Raw genomic sequence first — 8391 nt, 5'->3', positions numbered from 1 at the left:
AAGTAATTATAGACAAAAGAAATGTCAATTAGTAGCACACCGACACGGAAAAGTAGTCAATGGTATTCAACTTCCGGGTAGTTGATCATGATACTATTTAATTACTGGAAAAAATTTCTTACGGGAAGGGGGGCCACAAATTTCTTGCAATTAAAACCCATTCAAATATTTTGTCCCTCCTTAGATTCGAACGCACAACAATTCGACGACACGGTACGGAAATCCTAACGCCTATAACCACTACACCACACTTTACCACGCCGAGCTATTACTTCTATATGACATATTTTTTTAATAAAAAACCAAGGCTTAAATATCTCGAGCTTATGCATCGCATATGGATTATGGACGTCATTTTATTTCATTTTTCATGGACCAGCCAAAACGCTACCGCCCTCTAGTGTGACCTATTTATATGGAAATAATCAATATTCTTAGAAAATTAATTATAAATTTTCTATTTAAATTTAATAGAAATTATATAACAAAGGCCACTCAATGAAACTATAATTCTTCAAAAGTTTTACCACTTTACACTTCCGCTGCCGCTGAACTATAGGTATTTCACTCATAAATTTTGTCCGTGTAAAATGTCATTAGATTCGACTTCACTAAATTCACTCGCTGTCTGGATTAAGGGAAAACCCCCGGAATGTAAAGTCACGTTTTCCGCCACTAGATGATGCAAGGACTCCCTCAATTCGAGCTATATTGTTAGAGTAAAAAATTCCCGTTCTTACGCGTTGATTAGCACTAGTGACGTTAAAAACGAGTCGTATCCCGAGTTAGAGGACGATTTTCGATTGAATTTCCTCTCCCTTTAACCGTATGAAGCGTCTCGCGACTCTTCGCGAGTTTTTAAAACACCCGGAAAACCAGATTTCAACACGAGTAAGGTTTTAAATATCAGAATCCATCCAACCGGCTAAAAGGCGGGTATCTGGCGCGGCTAGGAGCATCGAGATGTAAATAACGGCCTACAACCAGCTTGCCTATCTAAAACATGACCAAAATTACGGTCAAAATCACATTTAGCTACCAAGTACGATACAAAGCTCCAAAATATCTATTTTCTTTCCAGTGACAAAACAGCGCCATTTTACTTTTACGCAATAACCCTCGGAAGCACTCGGCGGAAGACGCGAAAACAAACTCGCCTTATTAGTTTAATACTAGGGATTTCAGGGTAGTGTAAGAAGAGTAACCCTAAGACGTCATTTACTCCGATTCTGCGGTGGCAAATAGTTTGAGTCGGAGTAAAAACGTTTTTCCAAAATGGCTACTTGGGCCCCTTTTACTGGCTAAGAAATACAAGGCCCGTTAAAAAATGACATTGTCGGCGAACGAAAAACCACGTAAATAAGCTAAGCCTTGTCGATACGCGTATTACGTGCAAGCGTATCAGAAATATGATATCCCCTTTACTTCTGGTAAAAAAAACATATATACCAATATGGAACCCAAGCCGGTAAAAGAAGTTCATTTACTTTTTGTAAGAAATTAATTTACTACTGGTAAAAAAGTCAACGAAGTGCAAAAGTTTAATCGCAATCGAAATACCGCGTAAAACTAGAATGTTCATTTATTTTGGTAAAATAGTTCATTCTGGTAAAACCGCCTTTACATCTGGTAAATAAAAGTTCAGAAGCTTTACTTCTGGTAAAAACCTTTTTTTTCTCCTGGTAAAATAGCCTACATAACACGGCTTTTATCAAAATGTCAAAAAGTAAATAAATTGAACCAAGCGCTTTTGAAAGCAATAACGCGTAGTTTATATTTTGGTCACAGTTATCGCTGCCTACCGACCGAGTGTTAAACTGAATATATTAAAGCTGCGTGCTCGTTTAAAATTCCCTCTGCGCAACTGCTGAAAGTTTCAATCGAAAAACATGGAAATTAAAAAATCGTACACTAGTTCTTAACTTATTTAGTTCATGGATTTTTAGGCAGATGGCGCTATATTTCCTAAGCTCGAAGCCTAACGCTAATGGTACTGGTTGAAGCTTGGCACCTCCTCTTTAACAAGAAAGGAATCAAGTATTGTAGCTATATCGAATTTTGAAATTTTTTGCAAATTGAAATACGCGGCACTGCGATTCCCAAAGAGATGGCGACACTGAGACTCCCAAATAGATGGCGACACTGTACAGATAATTTGTAGCAGCTGACACTGCGCGAGCGCGAGCCAACGCGTCAGCCAGCCGCCGATAATCAGTTAATTAAACAAATCATATCTTAAAGCTTCTTGTAATTAATATAACTATAGAATAGTGTAACAGTGATTAAGGACACATGGTGTCAGAATTTTCTATATCTACGCCTGCTTTTGTATTTTTTCCACAATAAAAGGAGACATGGGAGGTTTAGCGCCTCCTAAAGAGCTAAGCCTTAACGGTAATGCTGACCAAAATTGCCGATTGTTTAAACAAAGGTTTACGTTGTATGAGGAGGCTTCTAAGAAAATCTGATTACTTTTGCGTGTAGCTGGACAAGCAGCAATTGAACTCCACAACACATTCGTGTTTGAGCATACAGCGCCGAAGAATTTTACAAATACCCTAGTCAACTTTGAAGAGTATTGTAGCCCTAAGAAGAACGAAGTACAAGAAAGGCAAGTTTTTCGTTGGCGAATGCAGCTGGAAGAGGAATCTCTGTAACAGTATGTTACAGACGTAAGACTAAAAGCTAAGATGCGCAACTTTACAGAAGATGACAACATGATTAGAGATCAAATATTAACTGACATAGGAGATAAGAAGTTACGTAAATGTGTCAAGTAGCTGAAACATTAGCAATGCAACTTCCGTCATGGGGGGAGAACGTTTTTACACATGAAGCCCACAAATAACAAGTCGATGCAATTAGCCACAAGAAAGTAAAAAAAGGGTTTAGATATAAGCCTGCAGACGAATCGCGTGTCCAACAGCGAACATCTACTAAGCAAATTAAGAATTGTTATAGATGCAAAGAAACTCATGAAGTAATGAAATGTCCTTCATAAGGACAACAATGTCTGAAGTGTGGCGGTAACATTCACTTTGCCAAAGCAATGATCAAATTTTTGAAACATGGAATGTCAATGTTGTCGCAATACATAAGGTTGAAAGCTCCTCACCATCATTCCATCAAGGTCACATGATTGGATAGTTCAAGGCCAGGTATGGATTTAAGATCACATACACTTCAGGAATGTTTGAAGAACACATACAAAGCGTCCTAAAAGTGCACTAATCATGTTCTTAGCACTTTTCATCGTTTTTAAAACGTTGACATTATATGAACTAAAACGGTTCTTATGATCTAAAAGTGTGCTATTAAAGTGAACTTAACATGTTCTGAAAGTGTATGGTGCACTTAAATTCCCCAATTTAAGAGCACCTAAAGTGTTCTACAGATGTTGTTTTTGGAAGTGTACTTAAAATGTTCCAGGAAAAATAAAAATCAATTTAATGGAATTTTATTAACATTTAATTACAAATAAAATAAAAGTCAATTTAAAGGAATTTTATTTACATTTAATTAAAAATAAAATTAAAATTACATTAATTTTCATTTTATTTGTTTAAATAAAAAAAGCCTATTTTAATTTGAAATCTAAATAAATTTTAATTAAATTCGTTTAAATAAAAACCTATTCAAAATAGGTTTTTATTTAAATTTCATAGTTTTACATATTGATTGGAATTTCTTAGTTCCAGAACTAGTTCAGTGTTATATTTTATTAGATTTATCACTTTATATTATTGTATAGCAACCAGAATAGCACGTGCTGCCTATATACAGCAGATATTTCATGTTGCGTCAGAGTACATATTTTTTAAAAATTTAACTTACAATTTCTACTGTTTCAAAACAAGGGTAAAATTCCAAAAACTCTTAACTTCCACTTTTCAGGAGGTTGGACCTTGAAATAAAAGATTTTTTCAAGTTGGCTTTTAAAATTCCCATATCTGGTTTTGGTTTTCTCCATTCAGTTTGTATGGCTTTAATGCACTCGGTTTCTTGATCTTCAGTTAAAGATTCTGTCTTGCAATTATTTCTGGAAAATCCCCTTTAAAACCAAAAAACGATACTTAACACTTGTAGCATTTATAGACCAAAATAACTCACTTCAAAACTGCCTTCAAGATTGCTTGTTTTGGAAATTTACATGGAGTTTCTGTTTCTTCTACACTTGCAGAAAAAATCATTGATTAATATCGCGATTTAAATCAAGTTGATTTAAATCAGCCAACCCTGCATTTTACCAACAACCGTAATACGTACTTGTAGCGACGAACTGTCAACAGAATAAGGTTACGGGTGCTTCGATAATATTAATTACGAACATTCCATACAATCTTCAGGAATTGGAAAAGCCAAGAGACCAGACTTCTCAAATATCTACAATTTATTAAGAATATAAGTTGTAACTGAATAAAGAGCAAAACTTGAAGGTTCTAATTTGCCAGTTTTATTCTATCACTTTCTGATAAAGCCTGTTTTATCTTGCAGAACCACATTACCATTTTATTTCTTGATAACTATCAAGTCTTAAAAATTTAAAAACAAATTTCATTTTAAGGTTAACCAGTTTCTTTTACTTATCGAGTCATTGATATTTCCTAAGTTAACTAAAAGAAATTTAAGTAACTGATTGGCTGCTTTGTGGTAATTTCTGTCATTAAAAACTTTGGAAGTAGTGGTGCTTTAATTTCAATTGTAGGCCATTTCACAAGATGTAAGCAAATGTGAAACATGTACCTGTATGGCAAAAATCCAGTTAAGTAACCCCGCAATGACATTTGAACACCTTAGGCTTCGTATTCTGGAAAAAGTATCGTAATAAAACGATCTATATTAGTCACCTAAAATAATTTTGTTGATACAAATATATCATTTTAAAATTCAATCTTGTTTACTTTTCATAGATAGGTCGATGACAAAGGCTTAGCCGAACTTATACTACGTTACTTCTTACACCGTGCGAATTCACAATAAATATCTAAAATATTAATTTTAATTGGTAATTATTATGTTTCTACGTTGTGTTTAGTAAATATTTTAAGCGATTTACCTTTCAAATGATGTTAATTCCCTTCATTTGTCTACGTTATGTTATCCAGACACTGGAACCGTTTTTCAAGAAATGTTTTTAATTTTGATGACGTCAAAGCAACAGCCAATCGCGAAACGTTTGGCTAAACAAAAATAAAAATTATTAAAGACTAGAAGTTCTACATTCAGACAAAGATAATTTAAACTTCGTACCCTAGATTCGAATACTGAGAGCTTTCCCATTCACGGTTTTGTTACGAAGCGTTTACCCTCTTCCGGCACGTGACCTCAGAAAAATCGGCTCCATCGGTTGCGGTAAGGCGCCATATTTAGGCCTAGATTTGTTTTATTTAAAACAAGAGTATTTATAGAAACACGCTTAATTGTAAATCATATATTTCCAATAAAAACTTACTTTAACAAATGGTAATTCTGGTGCTTGAATATCTTCTTTCGGTAATGATGCCAATCTTGAAGAATTTTCAAAAATTTCAGTCAAATATTCCTTAAGAATGTCGATGTTAAACACGAACCCTATTAAAATGGTAAATGAAATTGAATGAACTATTAAGTTTAGTCAAATTATGCTTGAATCGCTTGTAAGATTATATTACTCACCTTTAGTAAGTCTAGGTTTTTTCTTTCGATTTGAAACTTTTTTAGTGCTATAATTGTGGTCCATCATGTTTTAAAACTTCGAGTTGAACGCAAAACGCGTCAAATTACGCACCGCAACTTCCAAAAAAAAATTAGTTTCTATCCCTAGATGGCAGTAGTAGAGCTGTCTTACTACCCGAAGTACACTCACCATTTGAAAAAAACGCTTGACCTCTCATTTAGTATTTACTTAAATTAAATTATTTCTTTCATGTGACCCGTATTTTAGTTTCCATTTAAATCAAGGGTGTTTTCTCGTTTCATTTATTTTCTACTAAGAAATTCAGGCTACCTAATACGGGATTTTAAGGCAACTGAAAAGATTAGTGAAAACCATTCCATAACTAAAAAATGTAGAACAACATTACTAGCTGTATTGTACTCACGTGAAACTGTTTTTGAAAAATATAATTTTGTACTACTTAAAAAATTATTATAAAGAAGGATAATTGGAGAAATATGTCTACGATTCTACTAAACAGTATGATAAAGGGGGAGCCCTAAACTTTAACATTTACTATTTATCGCCACTAGGGGGCGCCTGTACAAAATGCACACATTCTGATTCTACTCTGCTCACTCTCTCTCTAACTCTAGCCCACATGAGAGGCCGCTTAATTGTCAGTGTTGTTTTATACCATCATGTTTTGTTATTATTAACGAATTAAACTGTTAATGTTATGGATACGATAGTTTAATTATTTAACCCACTTAAACAAATGGCATCTCTGCTGGGGAGTCAAAGGGTTAAATTAACAAATAGAATAGTGTGACGACAACGTCAGCAAAGGCCTGATTTCATAACAACGCAGTTACGTAGAATAAAGAAAAATGGCGGACGGCAGCTTAACGATGTTGGGGCAAGTCAGGAAATTACAATCAATTAATAATTATCGGAGCTGGCGGTTTGAGATGGGAATGCTGCTGAAAAATCAAGGATTATGGGAGATTGTGGATCAAACAGAATCTCCACCAGGAGCAACAGCGGCAGCTGAGGTACAACAGAAATTTAAACTGAGAGAAGCAAAGGCTTATTCTACTATCGCCCTTGGATTGTCTGAAGACCTTAGAAGCCTGATAGAGGGATAGAAAACAGCAGCAGGCATGTGGAAAGCATTACAAACCGCTTTTGAACCAATTTCCAGAGCCCGCGTTGGCATGCTACGAAAACAATTCTACAACATAGAATATCAAGATGGTGAAGGAATGCAAGCTTTTATTGGACGAATTTATTATGCAAGACGGCAATTAGAGGAAGCAGGGGAGACTGTAGCTGATAAGGAAGTTTCATACCAAATGATTGGATCTTTGCACGAGTCCTATCAAAGTTTAGTCTCAATTATATACGATGCTCCGGATGCAAAGTTCGTACCGAGCGTAATAAAGAATCAACTCATTGCAGAACATAGCCGGCAGACTTTACACGAAACTTCATCGCAAGCATCAAATGCTTTCTCAGCGCAAGTGAAGAAAGATTTGGCAACACAAAGCCAAATAGAAGATATCAAGGTCGATGCAATAGCTGCCATATATGGGGACATCGAGCCACAGATTGTAGAAATAAAATGTCTCAACCAAAAGAGAATAAGAAAGATGATAGACTGCAAACAAAAAAGGGAAGCAGAGGAGCTTTCATTGCGTCAGCCCTTATAACAGATACAAGTACAAATGAATGGATAGTTGATTCCGCTGCAACTCACCATTTTTGTCGATGTAGAGATTGGTTCCACACCTACTCACCTTTTGTTGGGAGAAGGCAAGTCTGATGTCATTGGTCGTGGAGATATATGGTTGCAAATGGACAAGAATATATTAAAGTTACGAAGAGTAATGCACGCACCCGGGATGCGCAGAAACCTGATATCTGGCCGCCTCATTGATCAAGCTGGTTTCAAGTCCATAATAGAGAACTCACGTTTTACTACATATTTTCCGAATGGAGTTTTCGGTTTTGAAGCGCCTTTAACCAATGCCAATTTCTACTCTGTCAAAGCTGTTGTCTTACCGGATGGACCTCAAGATGTAGATGAAGAGCAGGAGATAGTTGAAAATTTATCAATAACCGCTTCACCGGACTGGAGCGAGAAGGTTAGCGGAACTGACTTATGGCATGCACGTTTTGGCCATATGAACGAAGAAGACCTGAAATACATGGCGGCAATCTTGGAGTTTGCGTTCCCTGCAAGGTGGCGAAAAGCACACGTAATACACATCGGCCACTTGAGAATATACGAAGTACAGAACTATTACAACTTGTTCACTCTGATGTTTGGGGCCCGTCACCCGTTACTTCATTAGGTGGAGCTGTGTACTACATAACGTTTATTGATGATAAAGCCGATATACAAAGGTATACATGATGAAGCATAAAAGCGAAGCATTTGATAGGTTCAAGGAATTTAAAGCGGATGTGGAGAATCAAACAGGGTTTACAATCAAAGCGCTGAAAACTGATAATGGACTGGAGTATTTAGCAGATCGGTTCACAAGATATTGTAAGGATGCTGGGATCAAACATGAACGCACCAATACGTATTCCCCTCAAATGAATGGCGTCGCAGAGCGCATCAGTCGAACTCTGCTTAATACAGTCAGAGCGCTAATGGACGATGCCAAATTGCCAAATTTCTTATGGGCTGAGTTAGTACACACTGCTGTGTCACTGAAGAATCGCTCCAGACATGCAAATTTGGGGAA

At 36.1% G+C, this 8391-nt stretch overlaps 2 long non-coding RNA genes across 3 annotated transcripts; one reads left to right on the top strand and one right to left on the bottom strand.

Annotated features, from left to right (window-relative positions):
- The first annotated feature begins 2240 nt into the window (after positions 1 to 2240).
- On the top strand, positions 2241 to 3106 carry LOC149922543 (uncharacterized). Of its 2 annotated transcripts, none has more exons than XR_016477191.1 (2): positions 2241 to 2394; positions 2497 to 3106. It is a non-coding gene; the product is annotated as an uncharacterized LOC149922543 (long non-coding RNA). The 2 variants fall into 2 exon arrangements; XR_016477190.1 differs by having other exon boundaries at positions 2270 to 2394; positions 2485 to 3106.
- Positions 3107 to 3898: 792 nt separating this feature from the next.
- Positions 3899 to 4807, bottom strand: LOC149922542 (uncharacterized). The gene is made up of 4 exons (XR_016477370.1): positions 4744 to 4807; positions 4267 to 4383; positions 4111 to 4168; positions 3899 to 4051 (listed from the first exon to the last, which is right to left on the bottom strand). It is a non-coding gene; the product is annotated as an uncharacterized LOC149922542 (long non-coding RNA).
- Between the last annotated feature and the right edge of the window lie 3584 nt (positions 4808 to 8391).

This window comes from Leiobunum rupestre, chromosome 11, assembly GCF_980474605.1.
Source record: "Leiobunum rupestre chromosome 11, qqLeiRupe1.1.hap1, whole genome shotgun sequence".
In the NCBI taxonomy this organism is placed as follows: domain Eukaryota; kingdom Metazoa; phylum Arthropoda; class Arachnida; order Opiliones; family Sclerosomatidae; genus Leiobunum; species Leiobunum rupestre.
Note: the sequence above shows the minus strand (reverse complement) of the source record. Positions and strands in the feature narration are given on the sequence as shown.